Source organism: Silene latifolia, chromosome 4 (genome assembly GCF_048544455.1).
Source record: "Silene latifolia isolate original U9 population chromosome 4, ASM4854445v1, whole genome shotgun sequence".
NCBI lineage: Eukaryota > Viridiplantae > Streptophyta > Magnoliopsida > Caryophyllales > Caryophyllaceae > Silene > Silene latifolia.
The window spans coordinates 21885908-21899127 of record NC_133529.1 but is presented as its reverse complement, the minus strand read 5'-3'; positions in this window follow the sequence as shown (position 1 = coordinate 21899127).

Sequence of the window (13220 nt, the reverse complement as noted above, 5' to 3'; positions counted from 1 at the left end):
ATTAGCTTTGCAAGTGTACGAATGAACGTTGTAGCTTGCAAAGGTCGAACTCTAGGGACGGAATTATAGTTCTAAGATCGTTTGTTTAAACTACTAGTTTAGCTCGAATAAGAGAAAATGGGTTGATTTAAATTAACTAAGAAACTAGAATAAGAGCAACAAAAAAACGAAATGCTTAAGACAATAAAAGATGACGATTAAGAGAACTAGGATATCGGGTTCACTCAAGCAGGGAAAGGGGGGAATAAGAACATAGAAGGATAAAACATGAGCAAGCAAAAGAGAAAGAGTCGATCTCTCGATATGAGACTAACCCCTAGGATAGGATTGATTAAGCTCTCACCTAATAAACCTAACCTTGATTTTAATAAGTGTTTCCTAATTACTAGTCAAGCTCTCACCCAACAAGTAGAAAGATAGATTAAATGCTCAAATTCTCACAAATACCTTATGTGCATTGTTAGGCCTGGAAATCCGCAGATATTTCAGGATGACATCCCGCCATGGCCTGACCATCAGGGTGTCAGGACGTCAGGCCACCACGGTGGAAGAAGACAGGCGCCAGCCATGGAGAGGACAATAGTCGAAATATAAGAATAATATTTGACCACTTCAAAGATAATATTATTGTCAATATTTGGATAATAATTGAGCATTAATAGAGAAGATTTGGTAATAAAAACCGATAGTTAAGTGTATAATTAAGCGCATTAAGGAGCATTAAATCTAGGCAATTAAGGAGGAATATTCAGCATTAAGTAGAAGATTTAGTAGCCGTTCAGCTCGGCTATATAAGGAACACTTGAAGATCATTTGAAGGGAACACAACGCATACACGGGCATACAATATTCTCTCATAATACTTAAGCTATTTACAATTATTTGTGCTAAATACTGAATAAGATAGTGAAATCCTCTCCTGGCTTGGTGCCCGTGGTTTTTTTCCCATTTAAGGGTCTTCCACGTACAAATTCCTTGTCTTATTATTGTTTATTTGTCTTACTTTACTTTTCTAATTTCGTGCCTTGTCCTGCATATTCATAGATAAGTTCGAGCTAGTTAACCCTGTCTAGACCTACCCTGACCTGATTTCGCATTGCGCAAAATCCATACAAAATAATTGGCGCCAAACGTGGGGCATCTAGCTCTTTAAAATCTGTTTTCCTTATCTCACAAAAATCTAAATAACCTACAAAAATGGCCCAGACTACCATCGAAGAACAATTGAACGCAGCCCTCCAGCAACTTGCTGAGTTGGAAGGTTTGAAAGACAAGGTAGCCTAAACTGAGGCTAAAATCCTTCAGTTAAGAGAATCTGAGTCAGCTCTGAGACAAAAAATAGAGAAAACTCAAGTAACAAGCTCTAGATTCCAGCCAGGAACACCATTTGCATCGATCATCAAAAACATTGGTTTTTCCAGCTTTAGGAGTCCAAGTGGCTCTAAGTTTGTCAACGTCGATGGTGATGGTGAGCTAAATAATAACAATGAAAAACTTGATGAATATGCAGCAGTCATCATGATGGCATTAGTCCAGGAGATCAAGAAACTAAACGAAAAATTCGAAAAGATACCTGGAGTTCCTACCAGCTTGGAGGAAGCTGCCCCTGACAGTTATGCTGATTCGCCTTTTATAGAAGAAATAGCAAAAGTGGATCTGCGTAAAAAATTTGTGATTCCGTCTATAAAGATTTATGATGGGACCACAGATCCACAGAATCATGTAGCTCTCTATAAACAGAAAATGTTAGCTGTATCTATCCCAAGTGAGTTCAGAAACGTTTGCATGTGCAAAGGGTTTGGAACAACCCTGACCGGACCCGCTCTGCAATGGTACATGAACCTGCCAACTGGGAACATCCATTCTTTTGCCAACCTGATCAACAATGTAATACTACGGTTTTATGAGTCTTTGGGTACTCTCTCGAGTGGGGCTTACTCTGTCGAGTAAGTATGTTTTTATACGAAACAGTAGTCTGCCTGTAGGGCATTCGATCGAGTAGGCTTGGCACTCGATCGAGTAAGTGGCACTCGATCGAGTAAGTGGTTTTACGGGTGATATTTGACGGGTTTTGTTAATAATGCGGGAATGGTATGTAAGGCTTTCGTCACTTTTATCAAAACACTTTTACAACCTAAAACCTTCAAGAGAAGATTGGGAGTTACGTTGAATCATCCTCGCCGCATTATTAGCAAATCCCGGAGCTAGAAGTGTCGGATTTCGTCATTCTTTATATCTTTGTGTTCCTTGCGTCGAGGGTAAGCTTTACATATAACTTTTATATTGTTTTGTTAATGTTGGTTAAACCCTAATTGGGGGATTTGGGGGTTTTTTATGATTATGTGGTTAGTAATTGTATGCATGTATGTATAAGAGGAGGGTTCGTAGAGGAGAGATTTTGAGACAACTGCTAGATCGTCTGATTCTATGATTGCATTCTAGGTAGGGTTTCGTTACTCAGTATTAATTACATAATGTGTGGTGATTGTGCTGTAGTTAGTGATTGTTGATTGATTCAGACGGTTGTGATTTCGTATTATTGATTTATTCAGACGGTTGTTGGTTTTGTGTTGTGATTACTGTTTATCTGTGTGTGATCTTCGTGGTGCATCCCTGGTTGAGTGGAGTCACTTGCGAGAGTGGTTTCACGCCTTTGATTCGTCCTCTGTGGAACCCGCCACAGGAGGGGATGTGCACATTAATGAACATGGGTTTATCGCTCGATGGAGATGAGCAGGGCTTAGGTGGGAACGGCTGCGGTCCCCCACTGGCGGTGTAGAGTATCTGTTGCGATGGGTACTCTGGCAGGACTACACACTTTAGTGTGTAGTCAGTTGTGTGGAGATTTATTATGGAGACTGGGGTTTGATGTGTTGATTGAGCTGTTTGGCATTTGTTTCATTGTATTTGTATCGTGTAATTAGTACTGACCCCGTTTAATTGTTTTAAAAACTGTGGTGATCCATTCGGGGATGGTGAGCAGTTGTTGAGCAGGTTTGATATGATGCATATGGGCTAGCTGGGATGAGTCATCACTTGGCAATGGAAGAGTCTTCCGCTGTGTCAGACGATGTCCTTAGTTGTTCAGTTTTGCTAGTGGACAGTTTTGGATTTGGTTGTGTTTCAGTTAACAGTTTTGAGTTTGGACATGTAATCACTTAAACCGTATTTTACTTTTAAATTATGTTTCTTCATTGTCTTATGATTATCATTGCCTCGGGAAACCGAGATAGTAGCACTTCCATGCCTTAAGTGGTCCTGGTAAGGCACTTGGAGTATGGAGGTGTTACAAACAACTTCAACCAGCAGTTTGCAAGCAACAAGGAATTGGAGAAGCGGTCCAGTGATCTTTACAGGATTACACAGAAGCCAGAGGAAACTCTCAGGGTATTCCTCTCCAGGTTCAATAAGTAGAAAGTGTCTATTCCCAGGTGTGACGTTGGAACAACAGTGGAGGCGTCCAGACAGAGGCTACTACCTCATAGTGATTTATACAATGAACTCAATAAGTATCCCTGTCATACCTTCGAAGATCTCCAAGCCAAGACTCTTGCATATATCAGGCTGGAAAAAGACAAAAGCTATAAAGTCGGATCATCCAATGGATCAAAGGACTATGAAAAGAGCAATAGGAAGAGCAACAAAATAAACAATTACAGATCTACTCCATATTCTAGGCCAGATCATTCGGAAGTCAACCTGGCATATGAGAATCAAGGTAAGGCTAAGGTTTTCCCACCTATTTCTGAACATAACTTCAGTGTTGATATTGCAGGCTTAATCCAGAGACTTGACAACATGAGATCAGTAGTCAGATGGCCTAGGAAGGTGGAAAATCCCAACCCTAGGAGAGACAACTCCAAGTGGTGTGAATTCCACATGGACATTGGACATACAACTGATGATTGCTTCACCCTGAGGAAAGAAGTGGCATGCCTGTTGAAATCCGGATACCTAAAGGACCTGATCAGTGTTGGAGTATGTGTCCTCAACAATAGTGCAATCACATGTTTAAATCTCAAATTAAGAATACGTAAGGGATGATTCATTTAAATAGTCAACTGATCAACATTAATCGGTAACGATTGGCTTGCTAGAGTTTGACGTTACTGTCGTAGGACGGTGGTGGTCAGTTGATCCCTTAAGGTCACACCTAAAGGATGATGCTCTTATCATTAAAGTTAATTAGTTGTATATTGATACAAGTTAATTAATTCCTTAAATAAGAACAATTTATATTTATGACAGGAAATATGTATCTTATTGTAATGTGATTAAATAAGATTCGATTTAGTGGATTAATATATTAATTCAATAAATTATGTTGAGGTTTTATAAATATTTTGAGGTAGAGGTAATTAGTTATTTACATTTACAAGAGGTTGTAAATTTAACTAACTAGCAATTATGGGACCCATTAGTTATATGTTGATATAATGATAAAATATTACTCAACAAGTTGAGTGAATATATGTTTATTAATTTGTCACATAATTGTTGTATGATCAAATTAATATTTAATTATGTAAGATAATTAAACATAAGACTTATAAGTATTTGCGGGACAAATATTATAAGACAAAAATGGACCCATATAGGTACATGTGTACCGTCCAACATGTGAAGATGATGGAGTTTTTTGGTTTTGTCATTTAGTTGTTGGAAAGATGCTCCAACAACTTATGACAATAGTTTATTAAAGCCTACTACCTACATATAATTAGATTATTGCATGTGAGACAAGACAAGACCATAAAATACTCTACAATAGGCATTTTGGACGTGTGATGCCTTTGATGAGAACACTTTTTGTTCTTCTCATTTTTCCACTAAATCTCACATGCAAAACCTCTCACATTTATATTTTTCCTTCTCTAACACTTGAGAAGTTTTACCAAATTGTTCATCAATACTACTAATATTATTAATGTAATATATGAGTATTAGTAGTTAATTTTAAGGTAGACTACTAAATAAATATCTAGTAAATATTATTTAGTAGAGATAAGAGCTAATCTTGGGTGCAATCAAGAGGAGAATCTCTACATTGGGATTTTAGAGAATCATCCTAATACTAATCATAGCTCAAGAACAAGTGAAGGTAGGAGACCTTACTTGTGCCCATTAATCCGAAAATAACAATGTAAGAATCATTGTTTTCTCATTTTATTCCATATTTAGTTATCTGTGCACTAGATCTAAACAACTCATATTAAAATATTAATTAGTTCACTATTAGAAGAGTCTAATAAGAGGTATATGAACCTAAAAATTAGTATCAGAGTATAGGATGTTGCATGCATACTCGGTTATTGTTTTTCCGAGTTAAAATGTTAACATATAAAACTAAAATTTTGTGATTAATTAGATTAAATCACGAAATCATGATGCATGTTTTATATTCTGGTCCTAAAATGTTTTTAGGTCCTTTTATGATTTATGATAATTTATTGGTCATTTTAATGATTTTTAGTGATTTTATTACATTTTTATGAGTAAAATAAACTTTTATTCACTAAAAATAGTTAAATTTAACTAATGGCCGTGATTTTTTAGTATGACCTCACATGAATATTTTATGTATTTTATGTAAAATTTCATATTAATGTGATTAATATTTCACGATGTATGATTTTTATGTGATAAAAATGGCATAAATGGAGGTTAAATGACTAAAAATGGCTAAACTTAGTTTCTGACCTTGAACCTTTCATATGACCTCACATGCATATTTTACTTATTGTATGTAAAATCTCGTATTAATTTGATTAATATTGCATGATTTATGATTTTTATGAGATAAAAATGGATTAAAAGAGGTAAAATGGTTAAATATAGTTAAAATTCGAACCAGGCCATGAGATTTTTATATGTTGTCACATGCATGATTTAAGCACTATATGTAAATTTTGAAATTAAATTATTTCATTTAGCATGATTTATGAATTTTTAGTGTAAAAATGGAATAAATAGTGACTATTTTAGCATAAATAGCTAAATCGAATTACATGGCATGAGAAAATTATTTTAGGTTGCATTAATATTCCAATTATCAGATATAAAGTTGTAAAATTGATTGGATTAATTTTTGTATACTTTAGATGTTTTATGAGATAAAACCGATAAATTGCAACTATATTTTCTCGAAATTAATTAAAAAATTGGATTATTTCACAGGAATAATCTATCCTATTGGTGTTCATCTTATATTAATCCAACCATTATATTAACCCACGTTAATACGAACTATTACACACTTTTCTCGAACTAGACTCAAGTGACCGGTAACTTGTTGATGAGTATGATGACTTCCCCTTCTAATCCCTGACAACCCTTATACAGTTATACCCCTCACAAATTCTTCCATCTAACCTTTCTCCCTCACTAACACTTAAGTCACCGACCACCTACAACCACCACCACTGGCACACCATCACCTAAACCCTCTACCCACCAAACCACGTTGCCGAACACCATCAAATCAGTCCATCACCAATTTCGCTCAGTATTCTCTTCTCGACACCAACTGACCAACACCAATACGACTTACACGAGTTCAATACACCGCGTCACCACCGACAACTGACCAGTCTGCTTATTACGCAAGTCCTTCACTCCTTCTTGCCACTTCTCAATTTTTTTCCCCAATTTCTCCAAAACCCTAATTTCCTAATTTTTTCCCAATTGTTAATATGCTTATTTATTTTCACTTGATAATTGATATATAATACTTAATAAATTGATTTGGTGGATTGGATTTATACTAGTATTGGATTTATGAATTGATATCAGAAACAAAAGCATAATGTAGCTTAATGGTGCGGCATGGGTGTTTGAAATTAGAAACACTATTGGGGTAGCATAAAGTGACGGTGGTGGCCTTGGGGGTAGTAATGGCAAAGTGCGGAAATGGTGCGGCAGAGTAGGTTGGTTTTGTTGGTGAATTGTCGTTGATGGAGTTTGGTTTTGGGGTTTTGATTTGTATGTTAAGTGATGATGGTGACCATGGTGTCGATCATTTTTTATCATGGTGACCATGGTTTGAAGTGTTTGTGGGGCGTTTGAAGATTAAGAGGTAAGTATGGGCAGTGTTTGTGGGGTCCAACATATTTCGGAGCGGTGATCGGTGGTGTTGGTCGGTGGCGGGTTAGGGGAGAGTTTGGTAGGGGTTGTTTAAGATATGGGTGTATGAATTTAAATGAAGAAGCTTGTTAGGGGAGAGTAAGATATGGGTGTATGAATTTAAATGAAGAAGCTTGTTTGAAAAAAAAATCAAAACAAAAGTGGATAGTAATGGAGAAAGAGCGGGGAAGAGCGGGAAGAATGATAAAGAAGATGAAGATGAATAAGAGGACCGGAAATAGCAGGTCATATTATTGGATAAGTGCAAGCTCGGAAGGTTATGGGATAGTTCGTATTAACGTGGGTTAATATAAAGGTTGGATTAATATAAGATGAACACCAATAGGATGGATTATTCATGTGAAATAATCCTAAAAAATTTTAACCATGATTTTTGACATTATGAGTGTCATGGAATTATTCCAGAATGTTAGAAAATTTAAAATTTAAAATTTGAAATTATTATAATTTAATTTGGATTTATTTCATAAATGTTATGATTTTAAGGTCAAGAATGAGCATAAAATTAAATCAAGTTGAATTATTGTCAAAAATTGAGTGATGACTAATTTTTGAGTCCTAAGAATATTAGGATAATTAACTTGAGCTTAAATTTGATTTAAGTATTGATTAGTGATTTTAATAATTTATTATCACACATTTCCATAAAACCGGGTTATATAAACGATATAAGTTAAATAGGGCGATTTGGCATATAATTTGGCATGACAGAAACATATTATAATGCCGCATATTTCATATGTTGAATGTCTTTTTATTTATATAATTTTGAATTATGTAACTTCATCTTAGTATGGCCTTAGTTTTAATCGATATTACCCGTAATGAAAGGGAATATTGATTCGGTTGTAATTTAATGTAATCTCGTATCACTTTTATTTTTACTAGTTTTTCATATTACAAATGTATAATAGGAATAACTTTGTATTTTTATTATTATTTGTAATCATGGAGTTTCTTCAAGACGGAGCCATTCGGAAAGGCGTTTCGATCAAGACGGTGTTACCTTGGGAAGCGTGCCACTTGAAGATTCAAGGGACCAATGGAGTTGGTTTCCGAATATGTAATAGAATATTAGATTTTATATTTTAGGAAGGCCATACTATAAAATTTATGTTTTGCTTTTACATTTGTTTTATATGTTTGCATGCATAGCCAAATCGTCATAACTACATATGCATATTATATCGAGTCATTGACCGTGTCAATTATAATTATCTTAGTTCACCGCTTTAGTTCTCTTAAAACGTGATAGATAATAAATTGACAAGACCTCTTACTAAATAATAATTGAGTATTAGCCTTACCAAATAGTAGAAACCATGAGTCCCAATTTCATAAGGAAGTAGGCTCGGCTCACCGGGGCGCTAAACTTGTTACGTTGGGTAAGTGGGTGGTAAATTGTTACTACATCGAAATTTGGATTGAGCTCAACGGAAGTATTCGTGACCGTAGTCGCATCTGTTTCGGGCTAAAGATAAATATTAAAGTAATTTTATCGACCGAGAATTCTAAAAGTAGAATCGAATAAAGAGTTAATCCACCGAGTTATATTGATAAGGGATGAATCGGCTCACCGTGCCCGAATTGATATGAATTTGGATCTCGGAATCATTTATATAATTGGGTGGAGGTCATTATTTAAATGCTAAAACTTTCTAAAATGTTTTAGAAATGACGATGAATGTTGTTTTTCCCACTATTTCGTTGTTTTAATGTTGTTCTATTTCATTACTCCTACTCATATGCGATATCATTCGATTGTAACACGAATCTCCGCTAAACCACTATTGCTAACGACAAAGAATCTCTTTCTAAAATGAACCGTATCATAGATTGTGGACTAGCTCCATAGGAATCGTTCTATCCCATAGAACTTCATAGGAGTTGTCCTATGACATATAAGATTAACATCTAAAAAATTCCTAAACATGCCCATGTATGATTTCTTGTGAAGAAATATGACTAGAGGTAATGATTAATCAAAATATGTTTTCATAATATTCTTCTATGCATCCATGGTTCAAAAGTCTTATTGCTCAACCCAAACATTTTGTCATCAAGCACTTAAGTTGTTAAGAACATGACAATGTTAAATTGGTAAATTAATTTGTCAGAAATTTTGATTAACCAAATACCACAATAGAGTTCATCCTTGTGAAGGATTAACTAGGAATTTATATGAAGATAAGTTTTCATCAAGTAGAAATTCTTGAAGTGAGTGGGAGCAATATGAAGTAAAGTTACTATCTTAATTGTTAAGGATAGAACTAGGCTCGAAAGAGAAAGTGTTAGACACTAATATAGAGACAAACTCCAAATAAGTAAAGATCAAGGAAGATCGTCATGTGACTCCAACATATTCCTTCCTGAATATCTATGACATTGACATTACATTCTTGCCAAATACCACATCATGAGTATTTGATACAAATTTATGGATTTCATCATATTTGGCATTATCGTGTGACGATTAAATAAATTCAGAAATTAGCATGAATGGAACTAGGGTAGTTGCCATTTCATCCATGAACATATGAATGTTGTAATGTACTCGTTTTAGTTTTTTATTTAGAAATGTACCTCAATAATTGTTGATGATGTATAATAACTCTAAATAAGAATATAATTTGAGTTTTGCACAAAAGGTAAAGGGTTTTACCATTATGCAATTAAAACAAGCGTTGAACTCTTACATACCACGATTAAGTTTATGGTGAGACCATACATATCGAGTTAATTATATTCGAACTAAAATTAAATGTCATATATAACTCAAGTTGGTGACCCCAATCATTTCTCAATTCTTGATTGAAAATCACATTTAGAAACTAGTTTTGACTAGTGTCCCAAACCATTTGATTGAGAATCTTTGGTGTGTGCATATCTTGTATTCAAAGCAAGATAATTCATGATTTTTCCTTGAAAAGGATTATGAATAGAGCAAAATATTCTCCCTAATTACACTTTGAAGTATATGGTCGAATAAAATTTCAATCTGAGAAGGTTATTACTTCTTCTACTCTTTTACCGACGAACTAGGTAGATACTTTGTATCCACTTAATGAGGTAAGAAGAGAAATTCGTTGAATATGTTCAATGAATGTTCAACAAGTATAAAAACCTACATATTATAAAACCAAAGTATTAGTACTTTGTTACAATGGGGAATAATAAAGTGATGACTTTTATTTGCACCAAAAGAGTGTGATATGGTATCACAAGTTCACTTTCATTACGACATGATTGAATCTTTACTATAAAATTGGAAGTAATTTCTATCACAATTTGTCTAGTATTTATTTATTCCACTAAAACAAAACATAGTTAAAACAATCAAGTACAATTCATATAAGATATGATTAGGCTGGTACCCAAGTTGTAGCTTATTTCGAAGGAAAACATATGCTCTCTCTTCCTACATAATCACAAGAACAAAGGGTTTGTGGCTCGTGATGCTGTCTATTAAAGAAATGAGGAGTATTTCTTAAAGACAGAGTGGGAGAAAATGTTCAAGAGCCACAAAGTGAGAATAAGACGTAGGAAGATGTTCCTTCGTGGTCAAAATCAGCAATTATTTCTTCGAAATCTAAAGTGGACAGGAGTCATGTTATTATGGAAGTAACAAACCTGTAACTTATTAAGATGCTTTATCTAGTTTCAACTCTGCAAAAGTCTGAAATGAACATAAACATGAAGATGTTTACTAAGCTTGTTTGATTGGTCGCAAAGGGTTTTGCACGCAACAACAACGTTTTATTGAATTCGGATATGGTTTAACAGTTGGATTTTAAAATCATCTTGTATGAGTTTTGATAATCGCAACTATCCTAAGGTAGGATGCAAACTTAAAAGAAATTTTAAGTGGAAGTCAAGGAGTTGAATTGTAAGTTTTGATCATGTAATAAATTGTTCTCGAATTATCGAGTAGCTCTGTTCATACATGGAGTTTAGTGGGAGTAATGTGGTGTTACTAGTCTTATATGTAAGAGACATATTGATCATTTTGAATGATGGAAGACTTAGGAGAAGAATAATACATCTCTAAGGTATCCAGACCTATAAAGATAGTTCTAAGAGGATGTTAGCGTTAAATGAATATTCTTATGTTAATAAGAATCTTGACAAGTTCAAAAGTATTGAACATGTAAAGATTGAATCCACATGCTTCCGCTGCGGGATTAATTCATTACGCTAAGGTGTATCACCATTCTTAAACTTCGTATACTAGGTGTATGTCGAATAGTTAAAAATCGAATTCTTGAGAGAAGTCTCTATATAGCCATAAAGTTCATTAGGTAGTACTCAGGAAGTACTAAAGACATGAAGCTAAGTATTTAGAATTGAGATGGATTTATGTGCAAGGAGTTACACAAAAACCATATTCTAAACACGTAAGGATGGTTTGAAAACCATCTTGGCTATATTATTTAAGGAGGATATCTGCTAGGAATATCCTAGGCAGTTGAACAATGAGATATACACAACGGAAATTAAGTACACTTGCAATAATGAGATATGCAAGTAGGAAGGGATGATATTAGGATTCGGTTTTATAAATTGGGGAACTATGGTAGTTCGTTCCGATAACCGAAGGTCCTATCCCTACACACCGTAAGGACAGTGGGAATTATTCAAAGGCAAAAGAGCCTATGTCCAGATGGGATCTAGACACGTACTCAAAGAAGTTCTTATAATACAAGATTATTTATAAGAATGGGAAATAATATATAGTAAGGTTAGGGAAGGTGCAAAGTATTGCTGAAACTTGCTAACCAAGGCCTTTCATAGGCCAAGCATGATGAGTCATGCCATTTCAATTGAGTTGAGATGCATAGTTATATACAATAGTAAGTATGGATTATATATTATGTAGTAATTGATATGGTATCAATTTTACATATGTGATAATGCATTCATTGTTTGAGTTTTATTAAAAACTCTTTTATTACTTTGTTATATCCAAATGGGTTGTAGAGACAAATTGAACCCCATTAAAGTGAACTGGATTGACATAGTATTCGCCCCTAGTTACTTAGAAGAGGCGACGTATCGAAGTAACTAGAGTGTGATGCGATTGATGGCAAGTTCAAGTTCCATAGAGTCATATGGTATGACTAGTCGATCACATAGGCAGACTGTATGGGACACCCTGTCGGGCAGTGACCGCTTATAAAGTTCTGGTAATTCATAAAGCCTGGTCGTGGCAAGAGCTACTATAGTATTCTTATGAGTCAATTATTTTTGACTAGAGACTATTTGCCCAAGTTGGCATAAATTTGTGAATGGCTTTGATTTATGCTCTACGACTGTCGTAACTGAGGTCAAATGTTTTGGGTTATGATGAACTGTGGCTAAGCGAAGGGAATAATGCGATAGGAATTATCCACCCCCTTGTTAAGGTTGTTTGAAATATCAAGGCCACTCGAGGAGTAGTGAACTGAAAATGTGTGGCCACGCTCGGAAGGTATCTACGGTAGATAATTCCGGTCAGAAAGTTACTCTCTAGATCGAGGAAACCACTCAAGGTATGATCAAATGCAAGTACGACCTGTGAGACACCTTGCATTGAGTGGGAGATTGTAATAGGACAAGAGAATTGGTGAAGCACACTTGTCTCGGACAAGTTTGTTGGAGTATGTGTCCTCAACAATAGTGCGATCACATGTTTAAATCTTAAATTTAGAATACGTAAGAGATGATTCAATTAAATAGTCAACTGATCAACATTAATCGGTAACAATTGGCTTGCTAGAATTTGACGTTACTGTCGTAAGACGGTGGTGGTCAGTTGATCCCTTAAGGTCACACCTAAAGGATGATGCCCTTATCAGTAAAGTTAATTAGTTGTATATTGATACAAGTTAATTAATTCCTTAAATAAGAACAATTTATATTTATGACAGGAAATATGTATCTTATTGTAATGTGATTAAATAAGATTCGATTTAGTGGATTAATATATTAATTCACTAAATTATGTAGAGGTTTTATAAATATTTCGAGGTAGAGATAATTAGTTATTTACATTTACAAGAGGTTGTAAATTTAACTAACTAGCAATTATGGGACCCATT